At 40.9% G+C, this 22,277-nt stretch overlaps 1 protein-coding gene across 3 annotated transcripts in view; it reads right to left on the bottom strand.

Moving 5' to 3' along the window:
* RUSC2 (RUN and SH3 domain containing 2) overlaps window positions 1-22,277 on the bottom strand; it is a 71,415-nt gene that overhangs the window by 38,712 nt on the left and 10,426 nt on the right. Inside the window, exon 1 of one of the 3 annotated variants that reach the window (XM_010331689.3) lies at window positions 1,983-21,918. The exons of the other annotated variants lie outside the window; for them this stretch is intronic. The gene's annotated coding sequence lies outside the window, so the exon portion shown is untranslated. Of the gene's footprint in view, window positions 1-1,982; window positions 21,919-22,277 lie in introns of those variants that run through there. 3 annotated transcript variants of the gene reach the window in all.

Below are 22,277 nucleotides of genomic sequence, written 5' to 3'. Positions count from 1 at the left end.
TTTCACCTCAGTACACCAGGGACCGAGGTGTACTAAAATCATACAAATCTTTGGAAATCAACAGAATGTACTTTTGTTTGTGCGGACCCTACTTGGGTATCCTCTCCAACAGCGACAATCTCGGTTACGGTAATTCCTTTTGGTTAAGTTTTCACCTCAGACTGAGTGACTGATTCCAGTAGCAAAGGTCAGAAATGCTCAAACTGTAACAAATGAAAATAAATTATGACATGCTCTATTCTCTAATCTAGAATTATCCTGAGGCTATCAATTAATATCATCTTGTGAGCCAATTAATCAATCGAGCAAGCAATCAAGCCACAAGAATCTACTACACCCTTCCTGTGTATAAGGAACTATGCTGGATGTTCAGGGGTAACAGCCCAATTTGAGGGGCTCATAATTTTGTTAAAATAATTTCCAATATGCCTCTGGAGAGGGCCAGAACAGCAAAAAGAATTCAGGATGTAAGGGTTAGAGCAATGCTTTTAATTTTTCAGCCCCAATACATAAAACAGCTACCCTGGTTGAAGCAGGGGAGGCCTAATGCCTCATGTACTCCAATTCCCTCTCCTCACTGTGGGGGCCCCTAAAGGCACCTCCAGGGGATGCTAGGCAAAGGCAGAACTGAGCATGGTTTGTTGGGGTTTAGAGATATGGGGAGTGAAATCAATAATTAACTGACAGAAACGTCTCTCTTTCTTCATAGCTCCCAAATCAAATGTTTATAAATTGATGTTGATTAACTTCATTAATAGCAAACCTAACTTCCCAGAACAGAAATAAACTTTGTACATAAATTTGGAAGGTCAGCTTGCATAACTACCCTCCACTCCTGCCATGAGATTAGATGGAGGCTCTGAATTTCCTAAAAGACGAGTACTTCTCTGTGAAATGTGTGAGAGAGGCTCAAACAATTTGATTTTAGGTTAACAGTGATTCCTGAGAGTGTCTAGGACTGAACTGTAAAGAGAGAATAAACAAGTTGTTAGATGCTGAGAGCACCTGGCTATGGCATCAGGAGTCCGATTCCAAAAATGGAATAGCAGCCAACGCCCAGGAGGTCATCTGTCTTTCCTCCAAGTAGAGTGTAGCTGCTGCTAGCTGAGGAGGCTGCTGTTTTTAACTGGTATGTTATTCTGGACTCCAAGTGAGGCCAGACAGCATGCTGTGAGTGTGTTGGAAGGGGCCTAGCCTGAAGGGCTGTCCCAGACATACCAGTTGCTGCCTTATTAGGCTTCCTTAATATAGAGTCCTCTTTTGAAGCACAGAACTTGCTTTGCTTTTGGCTGCTCACATATATTGTAGAAAAGTTCAGCTAAAAGTCTACCCTTAAAAGTCAAAGACAAACATTCTAGAAGAAGCTTGGCTCTGAAGCAGAATGGGCTCAGCAGTCTAAGAGGTAAAAGGCTCCAAGCGCCCAAGGCCCCAGTTCAGTGATTGGAGACTGCAGCACTGGGAAAGTATACCTAGGAAAACTCAGTGAGCTGAAAGGGTTGCTTTTCTTTATTCCATAAAAATCTGATAATAAACCTAGCTTTGCCTCTAGGGTCTCGATGCTCAAAAGGAATTAAATCTAGAAAACAAAAAAATTATTTTCTTCTGCTGATCCAGCCAGCAAAAGTGTACATGGATTCCTTCCTTAACTCAACTTGTAGCACCTGTTTGGAAGCAGAGGGCTCAATCAGATGACCTCATAAGGTCCTTTTCTGGTCTAATTATAACCTAAGCCAAATTAAAACCTGGAGCCCAGGGGAAGGTTCCCATGCAGTGTGTTAACAAAATGACCTCCCTTTCACCCTCCTGCATTCTAACATGAATACAAAGACACGTAAACACACCTATACTCGCAGCTGGCTGGCTTCTAACTGCTAGCTGTAAGTCTCTAGAGATTGGGAATTTGTTGTAAGCCCTGTTTCTTTTGAGGATGTATTAGGGAATAGAGGAAGACTACAGTGAATTAGGAAAGATTTGGTTCCTACCTTGACAGACCGAGTTCTTCAGATGAGGGGATGGAGAGTGCTGCAGTGATTAAGGCCCACAGGCTGAAGCCTCCCTGTGCTAGGTGGAGGTGAGCAGCAGGCGAGCAGGAAGCCACCAAGATGAGAGGCAGAGTATGAGGGGTGGATGCTGAAAGCCCCAGCAGACTGCTTTGCTTGGAGGATGGCTCTCAAGTGTGTATTTGCAGGAGCAAGTGAGCTGGAACAAAAAAGGTCCCTATGCTGCTCTTTGACTGCTCAGTGTGGCCACCCTCTGGCTATTCCTTTTAGCTCCCAGGCTTCAGGAAGCAAAACCAGAGTGTACTCTGCTCCCACTCCTCAAAGGCAGTGTACTGAAGCATGCAGGCTAGGAAGCTGCTATCCAATCAGACTGTCCAAAGCTGTAAATAAAAGGCCCCATATGCCCAGTAAAGAAGGCTATGAGAAGAATCTAGATTGAATTACACAAGCCAGTTGTGGGGCCAGGGTGGAGGAGGTTGGAAAAAGAGGGGAGGGAAGCCTAGCTGCCCTTCAAGGAATCTTTTTATTCAAGTACACCCTTCCCTCAGCATGACTCCCAGAGCCATCAAAGCCTTGTTCGTGGTCTGAGACTCCTCAGGCAGAGTCAAAGCCTTTTCCCGGAGGTATCTCATCTTCCAGAAGGCTTGCCCTGACAGTCTCTGGAGTCCAGCTCACTGTGCCTGGGAAGAGCACTGGGACTGGCTCACTCATAGGTGGCAGCAAAAACCATTTCTGTGTTCCAGAAATGGTTTAGTTATAAGATTAAAGTGAAAGTAATGTATATATTTTTGTTTTCTTAAGCCCCTAAATTTAAAAAGCAGGTAGCTGAAGCCTGCGTTCTAAGTATTCAGCAGCACAGGTTCTATAATTATTCAAAACATGGATTTTGGTGTTAAGACAAGTCTGGGTCCAACTCTGACACATTACTTGCCAACTGTGGAATTCTGGGTAGTCACTCAACCTCACTAAACTTCAGCTTCTTCATTTGTAAAACTGTCATAATATTTTCCCTGAAAAGCTTCAAGTAAAATTAAGATATTGTTAAAAAAAAAATACCCAACACAAGGTAAGTGCTTAGTAATAAGTCACTATGATTATATCTCTGGCAGATGACCAGTGGAGTTCTTTCCTGTCTCCTTTCCCAGTTTCCCAGAAAATCTAAAGGTTCCAGGTCCAGGGAAGTGGCAGGCAAAATCCCTTCAGATACTAATCCACCTCAAGTATTACCTGTTGTAAGGCGTGTTCCTAGACTGATGGTGCTTCTCCTGGGGCCCCAGATCATATCCCAGTAGGGAAGGGGACAGAGTGTGATCCCAAGTTGGCAGGATAGGTTTTGTCCAGAGTGCTGTCTGACCATCACAGCTGCCTGTGAGGCCTATGGGTTAATAATAGCAACTCTGATGCCAATGGATTAAGACAGAACTGTAGGAGGTGTTTATTTTTACACTCTGGCGTCAGTATCAAGTTCTACTGGTTACCGCCAAATCTAGGGCAGCTTCCTGCTCCAGGAGTGGCCTCAGGCTTCTCTAGGTTGCTAAGTTGGATTCTATAGGAAGCAAGCCTTGTTGAAAACAGTTCAGCATTAAACAGCGACAGGGAAGAGGAAGGGGAACAAATAGAGCTTTCATATATCCAGCTGTCTAGTGCCAAACCTCTGGGACCAGGTGGACCTCAAGTTGAAAGCTATTGCTCATAGTACTCTGAGTCAGGTAGGCCCCGCTGTTCTGGACAGGGTACACACACACACATTGGCTGCATTGAAATGATCTGAATAAAATCAAAGAAAGAGTGCCACTCAACTACCCAGAAGCTCAGCCTTATCAGTCGTAAGTCCCTGACTAGGGCATTGAGTGCTGACATTGTGAAGAAAAAGCAAAAGCCTGCTGGGGAAGGTTTTACAGGAATCTGAGACAGAGGATGGGTTAAGCTAGTCCTCAACCAATTTGCATGGTTTTTAGCAGGTACATCAAATTCCTTGAAAATCTGCCACCAGAGATTTTTTCCTAGACGTGACACACTGGGATAGAAATCTCGTTGGGCCAGGAGCCAGTACCTAGATAATCCCTCCTGAAAGCTTCTTCATCCCTGCAAGACTTAGAGACTGGAGTCCCAGGAACTTTATACTTTGACTACAGTATCTGGAACTCTGTGGATATCCCACTAACCTCCCTGGAAGGCAGCTTCTGCCACAGTGTCTACTTGCTCCATCAGGAGGACAGGAGCGTGAGGAGCTGACAGCTGAAGAGCTGATGTAAATAGATGTAGACTGGCTCACTCTGGAGCCAGGAGCACAGCAGACTGCCATGGAATTACAAAAATGTACCACACACCAGGTAGGAATGCTGACATGCAAACAAAGCAGCCGAGCAGCCAAGCGCACAGGAACAGTGACTCCGTCATCTTCCTGCCATCACAGGTCATCGTCAGTGACACAACATGTTGATACCTTAAGAAGTCAGGGTGCTGGCAAGAAGGCAGGCTGGTGAGTGACTCATTTAATACATTTTTTCCTGTCATTCAAGGATTATCCACTCAGTCATCAGAACAACAGTGCAGCCTTAGAAACAGCCAGATTTGATCACTAGTGATAAAGTAGTTTGATCTTAGCTTCATCTGGAAGCTATCCATGCCTAGGACAGTGGCAGGAGGCCCAAGGACAGAAACACTGCTTTCATTCTTGGCTTTTCGTCCAACTTGCTGGGTCATCTGGGGCAGGGTACCTTTTCTCTCAAAACTCTATATTTACCATCTAGAAAAAAGACTAACTGTATCCATCTTCTGGTATGTGGTAAGAAAAAAATATTTGAAAAATAAAAAGAATAAGGGAAAAATGCAAATTCTGTAGTCTTTAAAGTATTTCAGAAATAAAATGGTCATCCATGCATGCAGGTAGGACGCCCTGGTCTCCTGTGTCCTCCCTCTTCTAGGGTCACAGTGGCCATGTTAGGAAGTGGGCCTGGTCTGTGCCCAGAGATGCAGTGCCCTTCTTTTAGGCCTATAATCCCCACCACTGGTTTGAGGATCAGGTGAAACAGTTAGGAATATGCCTACCTAGACATAAGGTATTAATTTCCACTAACATATAATAAGGAATTTAGAAATATGCAAGCAAAAGAAACAGTTTTACTCACTACCTTGTCTATCTAGGAGCCGCAAAGCTAATTCTCTCCTGTTTATAGGCCCAGGACTCTGATCTGAGGCCTGTATCCCACTGATGTGCCATTCAGCAGCAGGACTCACTGGAACGTAGCCTAAAAGGCCTGAGAGAACAACATTAATGAGGGATGTATTCCACTGCTTAGTTAGAACAAAGGCGATACTGTATTCTAAACCCGACACAAGCGTTCACTCTTTCTAGCCCAGCAATCCCTCAGTGTTGGGTTAGTTTGCCAGGTCTCCAGAAATCCTGCAGAGAACTAGAAATCTACTCTTTGTTGATGGTGACACCTCTTTTTCTGTAAGTGCCTACCCTCGGATTCAAAACAGATGTGCAAACCTCCTGCACCCTCTGGTGAGTCCCACCTCCTTTGAGAGAAGGGGCCTCAAAATCGGGAGTTAGAAAACTTTCTGTAAAGGGCCAGACAATAAATATTTCAGCTTTCTGGGCTATACAGTCTTGCCACGTCATTAAACATTTTTTTTCTTGTAAGTTTACAATTTATAATTATATATATCTATGGAGCACAAAGCGATACTATGTTTTATGAATATGATGTGGAATAATTAAATTAAGCTAATTAACATGTCCATTGCTTCAAATACTTATCTTTTTTTTTGGTGAGAATATTTGAAATTTACTTTCTTAGCAATTTTGAAATGTATGATACCCTTTTAAACAAACAAACAATTCCTCTTTAAAAATGTAAAAGCCATTCTCAGCTTGTGGATAAAACCACCCTGGCAGGGGCCATAATTTGCTGACTCCTACTCTAGATCTTAAAGGCCTTCCTATTAAAGGTCCGCATCTTAAAATTCTGACCCTATTGGGTCTGCCTAGAGGGCTGACGCAGGGCTCCAGGCAGGGCTGACACAGTTCTCAAGAGGCATCTCCCCTCTAAGGAACCACTGAGGAACATGAAGGAAAAATCCTGAGGTTATTTGTATTAGAGCTGACAGATTGGCTAATTTCCCTCACATTTTAAAACACTTCGAAAGCATCTATAGAATTTAGCTTATTGCACTATCATTCTGGAGTAAAGACTGAACCATAAACCATCTTTATCTTTTTGTTTCTGCTTAATAATACTATCCCGTGCCTCTATGAGGCCTTTTCCCCCCCTTCCCCCAGGTTCCAAATCCACACTTGAATTGGCTCAGACCTGAACTCACTCCCCATTCTATATGTGGCATGGCTGTGGATAGCAAGGGAACTATCAATAGACAGATGGATTTGGATACAGTAAATATGGATAAAAGGCATGAGGGTAGGGGAGAGTTTGTTTTGAGCAAAGATTTAGGGCTGACTTTGAATCAAGGCACCATCACAAATAATTACAGGTTCTGTAAACAGGTAGCAAACTGCTATAGAAGCATCCTAAGAATGATGTATAGGCCGGGCACGGTGGCTCATGCCTGTACTCCCAGCACTTTGGGAGGCTGAAGCAGGTGGATCACAAGGTTAGGAGATTGAGACCATCCCGGCCAACATGGTGAAACTCCATCTCTACTAAAATATAAAAAATTAGCCAGGCGTGGTGATGCTGTAGTCCCAGCTACTCAGGAGGCTAAAGGCAGCTTGAACCCAGGAGGCGGAGATTGCAGTGAGCCAAGATTGCACCACTGCACTCCAGCCGGGTGACCAATTGAGACTCCATCTCAAAAAAAAAAAAAAAAAAAGAATGATGTAGAAATGGTTAGAAATCTTTGTAGTCATACCTCCCCATATACCAGAAGCTAGAGGAAACAAATTACTTATTGCTAAAGAGTAATTCTTATAATATTATTAGCTATTATTATTTACTATGTTACTCACCATGCTAGATGTCTATCATAAGCTCATTTTTTTTTTCTTTTTTGAGACAAGAATCTTGCTTTTTCACTCAGGCTGGAGTGTGGTGGTGCTATCTCTGCTCACTACAACCTCTGCCTCCCAGATTCAAATGATTCTTGTGCATCGGCTACCTGAGTAGCTGAGATTACAGGCGAGTGCCACCACGGCCAGCCAATTTTTGTATTTTTAGTAGAGATGAGGTTTCGCCATGTTGGCCAGGCTATTCTCAAACTCCTGGCCTCAAGTGATCCTCCTACCTCAGCCTCTCAAAGTGCTGGAATTATAGGTGTGAGCCACCGTGTCTGGCCCATAAGTGCATTTCTAATCATGATAACCATGAAAAGTAGGTATTATCTCTATTTTACAGTTGAGGAAACTCAGGCTCTTGCAGAGATAAACTTTATCCAAGATCACAGAGCCAGAAAGTAGAAAAGTTGGGCTTTCAACTGTTGTCTGACTCACTCCAAAGCCCTTGCTCTTTCTACTACAATACACTGCTGATATCCTTGATAGAGAAAAACAATAAGCAAATCCCTTAATCTGGGTCTTGTTTGACTTTGTTCCAAATAGCAGCAATCTATGATGTTAGTCACAGGCTTGAAAAAAAATAGCAGCACTCTGTTGGTCGACCTTTTTCTATACTCTGAATATTAATGAATGACAAGGTACTAAAAATCACAAGTATGACAATTTTATATGGTAGTGATTCAGATTAAATTAATACAGCTACATTCTTAACTAAGCTGGGGACTTATTTGAGCTAACACTTCTTTATTCTTTGCAAAAATAAAACAGGATTTTAATGTTAAATCGTTGCCTCATAGCCAAATAAGTCTCTTTCCAACACTGGTATATGTGTATCTTTTACCAGTATTGTGAGTTGTTATTTTGTAAACAATTTAGCCGAACTGAATAGTTCCCCACCTTCCCAGGCCCCAGATTATTAGTTGCCAAATATTTATTCTCCCTTTATCTTTCAAATTAACAGAACCCTGATATTTGGCTGTGTAAAATGACGCCCAAGTAAAATTCCACATTTCTACCTCCCTTGCAAGTAAGGGTGGCCATTTGACCGGGTTACGGTGGAATTGTTGTGTGGAACTTCTGGGTAGTCTCTTTATGGTGAACAGGGTGCCTCCTTCTTCCTTCTTTCCTCCATCTTGCTGCTAGGAAGGTAGGTGTGGTGACTAGAGCTATAGTAAGTCATCTTGTACCATAAGGATGGCCTAGAGACAGCAGAGCAAAAAGTTGGAAGTGGGGTGGGTCTCTAATGGCTGTGGAGCTGCCATACTAGCCCAGGACTATCTACCTCTGTACTTCTGTTGTTGATGAGAGAGAAAAAAAAACTCCATCTTATTTAAGCCACCAATGTTGGGTTTTTGTTACTTATATCTATTGCTACTTTATACATCCTACCACATGCTCCATCCCTACTGCTACTAAAGACCAACATATAGTCATCACTTATCTAAGTTCCTACATCAACCCCTAACCTGGTTTCCCTCCCTAGAATCATCTTAATAGACAGCAAATGAATTCTATTTGTATCACTCTCTTGCTTAAAAACCCTTTGAAGGCTTTCCATAAAATCCAAATTCCCTAAAGGTATATCCTATCCTTGATAATTCATCTCTTCACTCTCATCTTTTGCCCTGTGGTCATACTATCAACTCAGATCAAGTTGGTACTGACTGGAACACTGCCCCTCCATTTGTCTGGCTAACTCCTAATCATCCGTTAGGTTTTTAGCTAAAATATCATAAATCCAATGGCTCTTCCCAGACTACTGGTTGTATTTTCTCAAAGTGCCTTGCACTTCTCTATATTGTGTTTTATACTTGTTTATTTGGCTTCTAACATTAGACAGCAAGTTTCATGAGGCAGAAACCCTGTCTACCATTATTTGTTGTTGTATACTCAGAACCTAGCAGTGTCTGGCATACATAGTAGATTAATATTTTCAAATGAATTAATGAAATTTTCGAGAGGGCAGCCAAGCAGTATGTAGCAAAATTTGAAATAAGCATACTTTCTAGTCTACTTCTATGAAATGTACGTAAAAGAAATAACATTATAAAAGCACGTAAAGTTTTACATATATATGTATGTGTATATATATATAAATGTTCGCTGAAGGACTATTTACAAAGGCAAAAAAATATATTATTTAAAACAATTTTTTAAAAAAATAGAAATAGGGTCTTGCTATGTTGCCCAGACTGGTCTCAAACTCCTGGGCTCAGGTGATCCTCCTGCCTTAGCCTCTCAAATTGCTGGGATTACAGACATGAGCCACTGCACCCAGCCAAAATTTAAAAATATTTTAAATGTCCCCCTCAGTAATGAATTGGTTAAATAAATTTCGATGTAATCCATGCAATGAAGTATGCCACAAAACACAAAAAGATGTGTCAAAATGGTTGTCAGGATGAAACTATGCTCATGATAAAGGTTTTTAAAATTCTTTTAAATGAGCAATTTACAAAGAACAACTCTCAGGTCGGGCACGGTAGCTCACGTCTGTAATCCTAGCATTTGGGGAGGCCGAGGCGGGTAGATCACTGGAGGTCAGGAGTTCGAGACCAGTCTGGCCAACACGGCAAAACCCTGTCTCTACTAAAAATACAAAAATTAGTCAGGCATTGTGGTGCATGCCTGTTAATCCCAGCTGCTCAGGAGGCTGAGGCATGAGAATCGCTTGAACCCGGGAGGCAGAGGTTACATTGAGCCAAGATCATACCACTATACTCCAGCCTGGGCAACAGAACAAGACTCTGTCTCAAAAACAAACAACAACAACAACAACAACAACAAAACAAAGCACAATTCTCAAGTCCAGAATCCATGGTTGAAAACCTAAGAATGGCTGCTCTTTTGGTTCCCTTTGAATTGTGCTTCTGCTTCTTAGCAGTCATTGTCATCATCATCCTAGTAGTAGCAGTAGCAATTAATATGTATAGTCATTAGTGATCACCTCACTGCCAGATATTGTGATGAGAACTGCATGTGCATCATCTCATTTAATGCTGACAAAACTATACAAGGCGGGAACTGTTAGGATGATGTGAAATTGTCAATATGCATTTTCTTTAACCTGCAAAAATGCCCATTTCATAGGGTTAAACTTAATGTTATTCTTTCTCAGGGGCCCAGAGTGTTTACAAAAATTATCCACGTCTTTAAAATTGGAGACTGGCTGAGCTGAGCTTCATACCCAGGTGTGCTTGGTGCCACAGTACCTGTGCTCTTCTGTGTGATGTATAAAAGAGGGGGAAGGAAGAAGGAAAAACAAAACAAAAAACAAAGTATAACTCATGGTACGATGTCATTTTTATTTTTAAAAATGCGTACACATCTTCTTTTTGCTTATTTGTATTTTCTGGCAATAACTGGGATGATGGACTCTGGGGCCATCTGGGATCCTCACAGGTCTGAAAGCCTGGACCTCATGAAACAGCACAGGAGACATGAGGGACTACCCACTTACAGCCTCAAAGACAGCTACCTGTACTGGGAAAACAAGTATCTAATGAGCGCCCACTGAATGCCTAATACCTTAATACAGAGAAGAAACAAAAGCTACAGGTGTGTATAGGGCAAATTATAATTCATTGAGAAAGCTAAATGTTGTTTTAAAAGATTCAAATTATATTCAAAGTTCTAAAATGCCTTATATTAGCTTGAGAAAATTATAAAAATAAAAACAAAAAATTAGATGAGAATACTCGCGAAACTTGTGCTTGCCCTCTTCATGAAAAACTTGTAAAAGAAGATTTATACCTGAAGAAATTTTTCTTTTTTTTCTTTCTTTTTTTTTTTTTTTTAGACGGAGTTTCGCTCTTGTTACCCAGGCTGGAGTGCAATGGCGCGATCTCGGCTCACCGCAACCTCCGCCTCCTGGGTTCAGGCAATTCTCCTGCCTCAGCCTCCTTAGAAGCTGGGATTACAGGCACATGCCACCATGCCCAGCTAATTTTTTATATTTTTAGTAGAGACAGGGTTTCACCATGTTGACCAGGATGGTCTCGATCTCTTGACCTCGTGATCCACCCGCCTCGGCCTCCCAAAGTGCTGGGATTACAGGCTTGAGCCACCGCGCCCAACCTATATTTTTATCTTGAATTAGCACATTAGTTCACAGGTAGGTAACATAGACCTGATATATATCTTTTAGGAGGGTTAAAAATACAAGAATTACAAAAAGCACCAAGGACTATAAAACAAGGAAGTATATTATAACCATTTATAGACATTTTGTTTCCTTCTTGGTTGCATGCTAAGGACAGAGGCTATTTTCATCTTTGTAGTCACTTAACCTAGCCTAAAGCCTGGCACATAGTAGATGATTAAAATGTTATACTCAGTTGAACTAAGGAGGAACCAAAATCTTCACCGAATTAAACTGAAAACATTTCTTCAGAGCAGAATTTGGCTCGTTACAGATGTGGACATATTCACACATACTTCGTTCTAGCCCTCCTTTTTGGGATGTGGGGTGCTGAAAAGGATCTAGGGAATCCAGTGATGGGCTTCTGGAATATGCAAGGGGAGTATCCTTGGGACAGTTCCTCTCTTAGAGTTTCCTTCACACCTGGCGATGTGCTCCCTCTACTGCTAGTGGGAACCACAGGAGGGGACCCAGAACAGCAGGTTCCAGACAGAATAACAGACATCCGGCCCTTTCTCACCAGCCTTCAACTCTGTCCTATTAGTTGCTTCCAGTGGGGACTGCTGAGTAGCTAGGAAAGAATGCAGGGTGTTTCAAAAGTCCAGCACTAGCTGAGGAACACTTTGTTTTTTTCCTAAAAAGGGCAGTCTATAAAGTTACATAAGACCCTGCTCTGCTCGCTGGGAGCATTTCCAAGTCCATCTGAAGAGACTCCTCAAGCTGTTCAGAGTTCAGGAAAAGGGTTTGGAATTTCCTGCTTGGCCAACGTATACTGGAGCTGTCTCTGGATAGATGTTGGGAGGCTCCAGCAGAGAAAGTAGTAACTCTGTTCTCCTATTGTCAGCTGCTGCCCCATTGGGTTCACTGGGGGACAGCAAATAGCATAATCCATTTATAGTCAAAATCTCAGAGTAAGGACAAGCCCTTTGCTAAAAACACAGCCCATCTGGCATCAAGCCTTAGGGGCCCACCCAAAGGAGGCAGGACCTGGGAAATCTAACAGCCTAACCCAGAAGTACGTAACAGTGCTCTGGAAGAGTTTCCTTCTCTGCTTTGGGGAAATGTTTGAAGGAATCTGTGGCCCTCAGAACCTTAAATGCCAAAGTCTCGCCCAAGGACCAAACAACTTACTCAATAAATATTAACTGAGCACCTCCGAAGTGCCAGGCACTGTAATGTGTGAAAGAAACAGACTTGATGCCTGCCTTCATGGAGCTTACAGTTCACACCCAGGGGGACCAAACAAATATGTAACTATGACTATACACACGATTAAGTAGGCCTTTGGAATGTGCTGCATTCAAAGGAAAGACAGTTAAATCACGAAAGCCAGTTCTGTCCAGAAAAGCCAATTAGCATATTTATATTAATCAGGGTCCAGTTTACACTGTATTTATTGGTAACTTCAATTATCTGTGTTTTTTCTTTCTAAAAAAAATTTTTTTTTTTAGAGATGGGGTCTCACTATGTTGGCCAGGCTGGTCTTGATCGCCTAGGCTTAAGTGGTCCTCCTGCCTTGGCCTCCTAAAGTTCTGGGATTACAGGTGTGAGCCACCACATGCCCAGCCAATTATCTATTCCTGAACTGAAAACTTGAAAAGTCACTGGAATCTATCAATAACATACTCTTAGTTAAGCTCCACTTTTATTCCCATTCATTTTTTGGGAGTTCAGTACCTATTTTTACATTACATATTTTTATTTAAAGCATAGGAACTCACTTCAGCTAACAAACTATTGTCCATTACGGTGAAGAAACAGAACCCTGATTTGCTTTTTCCAGCATCAGGCCATTCATTTTTGTTTCTTTCTGGTCAATGTAAAGAGCTAAGAAATGGTGGGTAACTCTGCTCTTAAGGACTAATTCTGTAGCACCTGGCAAGTTATTTGATTCTCCTCAGCCTCAGTTTCATTTCAAAGTGGAGATAATACCTTCCCCACAGGGTGGTGGCAGGAGTTACAGAGAAGATATGTAAGACATCTAGGACACTGACTGTTATTTAGGGAGGGCCCAATAAGTGACAACTATAATAAATGTGAATCAGGAATCTCCTCTTCTTTTCTCGAACCTGAATCCCTCCTATTGCCTTTTTGAGACTGTACTACTGCTCAATTTACCAGTTTACAAGGAACCATGTCATAGTCATAGCCAGTGTTTTCTTTCCTCTCTCTCTCTCTCTCTCTCTCTCTCTCTCTCTCTCTCTCTCTCTCTCTCTCTATCTGAGACAGAATCTTGCTCTGTTGCCCCAGTAACACAATCTCAGCTCACTGCAACCTCTACCTCCTGGATTCAAGCGATTCTTTTGCCTCAGCTTCCCGAGCAGCTGGGACTACAGGCACCTGCCACCACGCCCGGCTAATTTTTGTATTTTTCGTAGAGATGGGGTTTCACCATATTGACCAGGCTGGTCTTGAACTCCTGACCTCATGATCCACCCATCTCAGCCTCCCAAAGTGCTGGGATTACAGGCGTAAGCCACAGTGCCTGGTCCAGTGTTTTCTTTTCAATAGGAATACTACCTTAAATTATTTAACTTTTCTTCATGGCTTGTTATTTTTCCCCCTGTAAGGTGTAAAGTAAAGCAGCTCAACTCAGGCAATGTCCCAGGAAAATAGATCGAAAGGAGGTTAGGGTGAATTTACAAGTTATCTGTAAATTACGAATTTTCTACCCAATGAACACAGTTAGGTACATGTTTACTTGAATTGCTCACTGTCACCAGAACATAGTAAAAGCAAGTCTTCCACATAAACTCATAGGCTCACAAGATTCTCCTTAAAAAATCTAATCATTTCCAGACATGTATACAATGTGACCCTCCCTAAAAAAGTTTCTCTGGGCAAGGTGGTGTGCCTCTGGGGCTCAAGTGGTCCTCCTACCTCAGCATCCTGAGAAGCTGGGACTAAAGGTATGCACCACCACACTTGGCTAATTTTACATTTTTTTTTTCTTTGTAGAGACGAGGGTCTTGAACTCTTAGCTTCAAGTGATCCAGCCTCAGCCTCCCAAAGTGCTGGGATTACAGGTGAGAGCCACTGCACCCAGCCTCATTCTGATTCTGATTCCTGGTATTTTTATAACTTCTGTTTTTTTAAAGAATAGTTTAGGAATTTCTCTATATCCTTGGTTTTCCAAATTTCCAAGATGAAGTACCCTGGGCTAGGTTATTTCTATTTGTTATGCTGGGTAGTCAGTGGACTCTTTCAATTTGTAGATTCATATTTTTCTGTTCTGGGAAGTGTACTTGTATTCTTTCTGTCTTTTCCTTTTGTTTTTGTCCCCACTGATGTGAAAGGTTAAGAAAAGAGATTAAATTATGGAACAACATACCTGAGAAACCGTAGTGGCTCCAGAATTTTGCTATAGGTTGAATTTAGGAGCAGCAAACAGATTAAAAGTGATAGGTGGGAGTGGGGTAGCATTAGGGAATTGTCATAAAGTTCCATTTGCATGGCAATCACAGTGTTTTTACTCAGAATAAAGGTTTATAGAGGTAGCTTAAAGAGTTACCATTTTTGTATGATATTCTCTGCATATGGATGACAGCAATCCCAGAGTGGCTTAAACAACAGAGGAAATGTATTGTCACACATATCAAGAAGACCAGAGGCACAGTGACTGCCAGGTTAGTGAATTCAGAGGCTCACCATGTCATTTAAATCTGCCATCGTTAGATCAGAGCATGGCTGCAGTGGTCATCTCAAACAGTACACTGAGATATGTTAACATTCAGAGGCATGTACGGAGGAAGGTGGCTATCTAAACAAACTGTTATATTTCAAAGGAGGAATGGGGAAGTCGTTGCTGGGTAAGCAATCAATTGTGATAAAGTAGGAGGTATGCAATTCAGAGCACCAGGGCAGGATTACTTAGCTTTTGTTAGGAGGTGGAGTATTTCCTCCAACTAGAGAGGACAGGATGGCTGTAGACACGTTTGTAGATTGGTGGTAGGAAGTAAGAGAGTTCACATATGATGTCTTCCTTTTTTCTTCCGAGGTACATAAGTCAAGACTACCAACAGCACAGAACAGGAGAAAGGGAGGGTGAGCGGTTAAAGAGAGTAATGAAGGGATGAAATATTTGTTGTGAAGAGCAGAGTAGGATACTTGTTAGAGAAATATAGTAAAATTGCTGCCAATAGGAACTTTGGTAATGAATTCAGTTTTAATTTTTTTGGAACATAAACTCAAGATTTTATTGTCTTTATAGTAAAACAAAAGATGACATTTAAAACTGGATCCCTTGGCCCTTTCACTCATTTCCTCCCAGTTCAAAATGCTTGCATCTCTTAATAGCTGCATTTTCTTAGATCTGCAATTGGGCTCAACCCACTCAAGCCTTAGCACAATCTTCTCTGTAGTTTTAGCCTTTTTCTGGAAAATCAGATTAGTCTGCTCACTATGGCCACTGTGCTTCCTGTCATAATGCCATTTTCCCTGGGCATACAGAGAATCCTTGCCCTTCTTGGACTGTGTCACTTTGTGGGGTTGGTACTTGCCACATTTCTCACAGAAAGTCTGGTGGGTTTTAGGAACATTCACCATGTTTGCTGGAGCACTGTTACCTGGAAATGATGAATTTAGAGTGATGCTAAATATGCTGGGCTCTACAGTTTTCTCCAGTAAAGCTTAGATATTTGAGTACAGACATGGAGAAGGTAAGGGGTTATGTTCATTCAGGGATGGGGTTTTATCAGGTAAGTATACTTTTAAAAGAATGATTGTAACATCAGTGAAGTTTTAATGAAGTTAAAGGATTACTAGTGAGGATACTTCAATGAGTGAATGGAATACACTAAGCTATAAACCCATAAAGTCTATGTGGCAACATGGATAAATGCTTAGGAACTAAGTTAATTAAAATAAAGCAAAATATAAAATAATTTTAATGCCACAATTACATCCATGCAAAATTTATATATGTGTGTAAACAGAAAGGATAGGCAAGTGGGACTGTATGTGATTTAAATTTATTTTGTGATTATTCTTATTTTTATTTTTTTCTTGAGATAGGGTCTCCCTCTGTTGGCCAGGCCAGAGTGCACTGGTATGATTACAGCTCACTGTAGCCTCATCCTCCTGGGCTCAGGTGATCCTCCCACCTCAGCCTCCTGAGTAGCTGGGACTACAGGTGTGTACCACTACACCCAGATAATTAATTTTTTTTTTTTTTTTTGGTAGAGACGGGGTTTCACTATGTGGCTCAGACTAGTCTTGAACCCTTAGGCTTAAGTGATCCTCCTGCCTCGGTCTCCCAAAGTTCTAGGATTACAGGTGTGAGCCACCATGACTGGCCCATTTTCATATATTTATTTTGATTTTTAAAATTCCTACTTAAATGTTTTACATCATGTTCAGCTTGGATATAGATCTTTTTTTATAAGCTTTATCTAATCTACCAGTCATCACTGACCTGTCTTCTGCACTTCTTTAAAACTTGTTCATAGAGCTAAAATCATACTTATCCTAGGGGCCAGGCTGTTACCTCTGTGAATGCTACTAAATCAGATCTTTTATGAAAGCAAAGCAACCTAAGAAATGTAACAGATTTGCTGAGCTAGGCTTAATGTCAGTTCAACCCTTGTAATTCATTCATTCATTCTCTATTCATTCTATCAATATTTACTGAGTTTATACCATTTGTCAGGCATTGTGTTAGGCACCAGAAATAAACAGTAAAAAATACAGCCTATCACAAATAGGGTGGAAGGGGACAGGAAGATCTCAGGCCGGGGCCTAACACTCATACAGGACTTCAAATTTAGCTTTTTGTTCTTATATTCAAATGAAGTTACATTTTTAAAATAACAGCTTTATTGACATATAATTCATATAGTATAAAGTTCACTTTTTAAATGTGTACAATTCAGTGGTTTTTAGTATGTTCACAGAGTTGTGCAACTATGACCATAATCTAACTTTGAGATATTTTCATCACTCCTAAAAGCAAGCCCATCCCCATTGATCTTGTATCCTACAATCTTACTGAACTAGTTTATTAGTTATAATAGTTTTATGGATTCCTTAAGATTTCTATATACAAGATCATCTGCAAATAGCAATAGTTATATTTCTTCCTTTCCAATCTGGATCCCTTTTATTTTTCTTGCCTAATTGTTATGACTAGAATTTCCAGTACAATGTTGAATAGAAGTGTTGAGAATGGACATCCTTCTTTTGTTCCTGATCTTAGAGGGAAAGTTTTCAATCTTTCACCTTAGGAATGATGTTAGTTGTGGGTTTGTTATAGATGCCTTTTATCAGGTTGAGAAAGTTAGATGCTATTCCTAGGTAAGTGTTTTTATCATAAACTTGTCAGATGTTTTTTCTGCATCTACTGAGATGATCATGTTGTTTTTGTCCTAAGTACAATCATTATGGTATTAAAATAAATTAATTTGTTAATACAAATACTTTAGATACACTAAAATTATTATAATAGAGGTTTGGATTCCAATCATTTTCAATATATGAAGAATTTCATATATTAAATGGAAGAGGTCAATTTCTCTCTAGATCTCTGAGAGACCCTGGATTCAGAAACTCTATTCCTGTCCTCATAGAGTTTAGGGTTATATAAAATAATCTGCTAATTGTTATAATGGAGCTCCAGACAAGGCCAAATCAAGGAGTATGTAGTGGAAACAGGCCCAAGTTTGCACGAGGTAATCAGGAAAGGCTTCAGAAAGGTCAGATGACTGAACTGTTAGAGGAGGAGTAGAAACACGTGGCAGGGTTGGGGATAAGAAAGGGATTTCAGTTAGAGAGAACCATGTGCACACAGAGTTCCTCAGAAAGATCTGAGCTCCACAGTCCCAGACTCAAGACATAGACTCCAAGGGCATGTGCTAAAAGAAGGAATAATGAAATTACCAAAGAAAACTAAAGACTTAACCATATAGATATAATAAAATTCTGTATGTCAAAAACTGCAAACAAAATTAAAAGGCAAACAAATATCTGGTATAGCAAGAGGCATATATATTTAATGTGTAAAGAACTTGTGTGAATAACTACAGACTAAGATTTTTTTAAAATTGTGGTGAAAACACATGAGATCTAACCTCCTAACAAGTGTTTAAATGTGTAGTAAAGTATCGTTAACTAACTACAAGCAGAGCGTTGTACAGCAGGTCTCTAGAACTTACTCAGCTGGTGTCAGTGAAACTTTATACCCAGGGAAGAGCAAATCCCCATTCCCCGGCAAAACTCTCACTCCAGGCCTTGGCCACCACCATTCCTTCTATTTTTGCTTCTATGATTTTAACTATTTTTGGTAACTAATACAAGAGGAATCATGCCATATTTGTCCTGTGACTTTCTTATTTCACTTAAAACTAAGATCTTAATAGAAAAATTGGCAGGATATGAAAAAACATTTCATAAAAGAAATAGAATATACTTAATGAACATACAAAAAGTTTGAACTTTAAAACAATAAATTACCATCTTTTGCTGACCAATTATCAGACAAAATAATAATAGTTCTGGTGAAGGGAAGTACAACAGGCATTTTCATGCATTGCCAGTGTAGGTATATGTTGGTACAGTCTTCATAATAAGCTCAGAAAAATATATATTTCAAGTCTTAAAACTGTTCAAATCATTTAACTCAGTAACTATACCTCTAGAATTCTATCCCAAGGAAATTATCAGAGATGTGGATAAGGATTTTTGCATAAAGTTGTTAATAATTAAAAAGTATAAAAATGGCCAGGTGTGGTGGCTCACGCCTGTACCCTTAACACATTGGGAGGCCAATCACTTGAGGCGAGCAGGTCACTTGAGGCCAGGAGTTTGAGGCCAGCCTGGGCAACATGGCAAAATCCTCTACTAAAAATACAAAAATTAGCTGGACATGGTGGTGAGCACCTGTAATCCCAGCTACTCAGGTGGCCGAGGCAGGACAATTGCTTGATCCTGAGAGGCAGAGGTTGCAGTAAGCCAAGATCGTGCCACTGCACTCCATCCTGGACAACAGAGTGAAACTTTGTCTCAGAAGGAAAAAAAAAAAAAAAAGGAAAAAAATAATAGACATTGGTATGGATGTGGCGAAAAGGGAACACTTATACATACTGCTATTGGGAATGTAAACTAGTAAAACCAAGATTGAAAACAGTATAGAGATTCCTTAAAGAACTAAAAGTAGAACTACCATTTGACCCAGCAATGCCACTACTGGGTATTCTAACCGAAGGAAAATAAGTCATTATATGAAAAAGACACATGTACACATGTTTACAGCAGCACAGTTGGCAACTGCAAAAGTATGGAACCAACCCACATGCCCATCAACCAAATGGATAAAGAAAATGTGGTATACATACACCATGCAATACTACTCAGCCATAAAATGGAATAAAATAATGACCTTTTTAGCAACTTGAATGGCGCTGGAGGCCATTATTCTAAGTAAAGTAACTCGGGAATGGAAAACCAAGTATCATATGTTCTTACTCATATGTGGGAGCTAAACTATGAAGATGCAAAGACATAAGAATGATATAATGGACTCTGGGGACTAGAGGAGTAAGGGCGGGGTGGGGGATGAGGGATAAAAGACTATATTTGGGTATAGTGTACACTGCTCAGGGGATGGGTGCACCAAAATCTCAGAAGTCACCACTAAAGAACTTATCCAAGTAACCAAAAAACCACCTGTATCCCAAAAACTATTGGAAATTTTTAAAAAAGAGTATAAAATAAAACGACAAATGTCCAACATTTGGGGTAAGTAAATTATGGCTTTTTCAAACACAGGTTTCTTATACAACAATTAAAATGTTGGCCTCTAAGAACTGTTCAATGATATGTTTTCATTTAATACTTGTCTTTTCTAGATTCTCTACAGCAGGCGTCCCCAGACTTTTTACTCAGGGGGCCAGTTCACTGTCCCTCAGACCGTTGGAGGGCCGCCACATACTGTGCTCCTCTCACTGACCACCAATGAAAGAGGTGCCCCTTCCTGAAGTGCGGCAGTGGGCGGATAAATGGCCTCAGGGGGCCACATGCGACCCACGCGCCGTAGTTTGGGGACGCCTGCTCTATAGTAAGCATATATTTTATCTATATTCAGAAAAACAAGACAATTTTTTTCAGAAAATATTTTTAAATAAAAAAGTAGAGTTTTTTTTAACTTTCAAGGAAAAATGTACACTTTTAATCTTTCTCCATAAAAAGGAACTTCAGTTTAAACATTTTCTAGGTAGAGTCTGAGCAGCTAAAAGTATTTTCTTAGAACTATTCTCCACGATCCCTTAATCTTGAGGGAGTGAGAGATTTGTAACCCTAATCTCTAAAGAAAGAAATCTCTTTCTACCTTTGAGTCATAACTCAGTAGGAGAAATCTCTGTATCAGTGATGTTTCTTTTGAGATGGTGGAGTCTCACTCTGTCACCCAATCGGGAGTGCAGTGGCATGATCTTGGCTCACTGCAACCTCCACTTTCCAGGCTTAAGCAATTCTTGTGCCTAAGCCTTGGAAGTAGCTGGAACTACAGGTGCCTCCCCACCATGCCCGGCTAGTTATTTTATTTTAATTTTAGTAGAGACAGGGTTTCTCCATGTCACCAAGGCTGGTTTCAAACTCCTGAGCTCAGGCAATCCACCTGTCTTGGCCCCCACAAAGTGCTGGGATTCCAGGGGTGAGCCACCGCACCCGGCCTGTATCAGTGACTTTTTATTCTTTACAGAGCTCCTCCAGAGGACTTTGAAAAGGAAGTAAAGGGGATATAGATGAAAAGAGGGAGAGTTGAACAGGTTAGACTCTACTTCTCCCAACTCCATGCACTCAATCAAAACAGCCCAATTTTTATCTTTTTGAGTCCCTTTGCTGTAGAATATATTGGAACAAGTCTCTCCTTTTTTTTTTTTAGATGGAGTCTCACTCTGCTGCCAGGCTAGAGTGCAGTGGCACAATCTTGGCTCAGTGCAACCTCTGCCTCCTGAGTTCAAGTGATTCTCCTGCCTCAGCCTCCCAAGTAGCTGGGATTGAGGCACACGCCATCATGCCCTGCTAATTTTTGTATTTTTAGTAAAGACAGGGTTTCACCATGTTGGTCAGGATGGTCTCAATCTCTTGACTTTGTGATCTGCCCACCTCGGTCTCCCAAAGTGCTAGGATTACAGGTGTGAGCCACTGCGCCCAGCTACGAACTTCTAAAAAGAAGTCTGAAATTCTTTATTCTCTACTACAGATTCTCACAGGCCAATGAAAAGCCACAGCTGTCTTTTTTTCCTCATAAGATAAATGCTCCTTGTTAGCTATTCATCACCACCACCTGGTTGTCAGAAAGGACTCACAAATGTATAATGAGGCAGGTGGTCCTGCTTCCAGCCCTCTTCTCTCCAGCCACTATCATTAAGGATGAATAAACTAATAAGATGCAGGTTGCTGTGTTGGATATGAGTCAAAGAACATTAAATAAATCATCATATAAACTGAAAGAGACACTACACTATCTAAGAAGTTAACAATAGCTATAAGTAAGTATAAAACTAAAAAGAGCAGCCGGGCGCGGTGGCTCAAGCCTGTAATCCCAGCACTTTGGGAGGCCGAGGCGGGTGGATCACGAGGTCGAGAGATCGAGACCATCCTGGTCAACATGGTGAAACCCCGTCTCTACCAAAAATACAAAAAATTAGCTGGGCATGGTGGCGCGTGCCTGTAATCCCAGCTACTCAGGAGGCTGAGGCAGGAGAATTGCCTGACCCCAGGAGGCGGAGGTTGCGGTGAGCCGAGATGGCGCCATTGCACTCCAGCCTGGGTAACAAGGGCGAAACTCCGTCTCAAAAAAAAAAAAAAAAAAAAAAACTAAAAAGAGCAATATTTTAGTAATATTGGACAAACAGACCAACAGTATTCAAAGGGAAAGAGGTGCAGCATATAAGAGCTATTAAAAAGTAGTCTAGCTCTTGTATGACCAAATAAGACATGTCCTTCAAAGTAGTCACACTGGTTATGAAGGAATAATTGGCAAGAGAAAATAATTTTTTAAACTCCAAAAAACAAAGTAGCCACCTTGAGAAATCTTACTCATTCCAGTAGTGCTCCTATTAAAAACATTCTTAGAACTCTTTAAAGTACAAAAAAAGCACCGCCCCCCGACCCCAGAATTGTG

This window comes from Saimiri boliviensis, chromosome 2 (genome assembly GCF_048565385.1).
Source record: "Saimiri boliviensis isolate mSaiBol1 chromosome 2, mSaiBol1.pri, whole genome shotgun sequence".
NCBI classification, from domain to species: domain Eukaryota; kingdom Metazoa; phylum Chordata; class Mammalia; order Primates; family Cebidae; genus Saimiri; species Saimiri boliviensis.
This window is presented reverse-complemented; position numbering and strand designations above follow the sequence as displayed.